The 1,771-nt window shown below is 36.1% G+C and overlaps 1 protein-coding gene across 1 annotated transcript in view; it reads right to left on the reverse strand.

Moving 5' to 3' along the window:
- DGAT2L6 (diacylglycerol O-acyltransferase 2 like 6) overlaps positions 1–1,771 on the reverse strand; it is a 42,600-nt gene that overhangs the window by 12,795 nt on the left and 28,034 nt on the right. The window lies entirely within an intron of this gene.

Genomic DNA, 1,771 nt, shown 5'->3' on the forward strand with positions numbered 1-1,771 from the left:
GATTTCTTACTTTCTGTCTCTCTGTCTCTCTCTTCCTTTTTTTTTTTTCAAGCTCAGGTTATTTTATTACACTATTAATCTCGATGCATTTTTATTAACATTTTTAAATTAAGCACATGAATTAAAAATGGAATCCAGAAGAACATTTTAAATGACTATTTCTCTAAATTACCCTGCTTGTTACTTATAAAATATTTTCTTTATTTTCTTACTCATGTTTATCTTTTTAAAATTTTTTATACATTCAATCACATTATTTTGCTTACAAAGTGAACATTTAAATATGTGAACATTTCTCCCCAGTCCAGTTGATCAAAATATCTTCAACAGATTACACCATAACTCCCTGTCCTGTCAATCAATGCTCTGCCTCCATATCTCTCCTCCAAATGTCCTTCCCCAGGCCCCACTTTTCCACATACACCACATCTGGCATTTACACCCATTTCTTGTGTTTGTACATATTTTAGTCAATCAGTTTCAGTCATAGAGTGCAGACACTCGGTATATATTAAGTGGGGACATACAATGTCTCTCCTTCATAGCCTGACTTGCTTCACTCCACAGTAAATCTTCCATATCCTTCCACTTTCTGTCAAAAGCCAGGATTTTGTTGTTTTTATGACTGAATAGTATTCCATAGAGTATATGTACCACAGTTTTTCCATTCATTCATCTGTACAGGGGCATTTGTGTTGGTTCCATATCTTAGCAATTGTAAATAGTGCCACAATAAACATGGATGTGCAAGCACTTTTCCAATGAAGAATTATTCTGACCTTTGGGTAGATACCAAGGAGTGGGATTGCTGGATTATATGGTAGTTCTATTTGTAGATTTTTGAGGAATCTCCAAATTGTTCTCCACAGTGGCTGGACCAATTTACATTCCCACCAGCAGTGTAAGAGAGTTCCCTTTTCACCACACCCCGCCAACACTTACTATTATTTTTTTTAATCTTAGACATTCTTACTGGGTTTAGGTGGTATCTCATTGTTGTTTTGATCTGCATTTCCCTTACAATGAGGAATGTTGAGCATTTTTTCATATGCCTTTTGGCTATTCATATGTCATCTTTAGAGAGTGTTTTTTTTTCAACTCCTTCTCCCATCTTTTAATAGGATTGATCATCTTTTTTCCAAACAGCTGCTTGTGTTCCTTGTGTATTCTGGTTGTCAGTCCCTCATCTGATACACAATTTACGAAAATATTTTCCCCTTCTGCAGGTGGAAATCCAATATTTCCAACACCATTTGCTGAAGAGGTTTTCCTTTTCCCACCGGATTGACTGGTACCCCTTGTCAAAATCAGTTGATTGTATGTTTGGGAATTTATTTCTGAGAAGTCTATTCTGTTCCATTGGTCCACATATCTGTTTCTGTGCCAGTACCATGCTGTTTTGATTACCACAGTTTTGTAGTATATTTTTGGGTCAGGGAGTGAGGTGCCACCCACTCCACTCTTCTTGTGTGGAATTGCCTTGGCAATATGGGGTCTTTTATGATTCCAGATGAATTTTCTGATTGTCTTTTCTAGATTTGAGAAGAATGTGTCTGGTACTTTGGCATTGCATTAAATATACAGATTAATTTGGGTAGAATTGCCATTTTGATTATATTTATTCTTCCAATCCAAAAACATGGGATGGGATGTCCTTCCACTTTTTTGTGTTATTTTCAATTTCTTTTTTTAACTTTCCATAGTTTTCCTTGTGGAGGCTCTGTCTTTCTGGCGAGCACACACACCCTTTAGCAAAAACCTCTCCAAATAT

The sequence above is a fragment of the Tupaia chinensis genome, unplaced genomic scaffold (assembly GCF_000334495.1).
Source record: "Tupaia chinensis unplaced genomic scaffold, TupChi_1.0 Scaffold147880_1, whole genome shotgun sequence".
Lineage (NCBI taxonomy): Eukaryota > Metazoa > Chordata > Mammalia > Scandentia > Tupaiidae > Tupaia > Tupaia belangeri.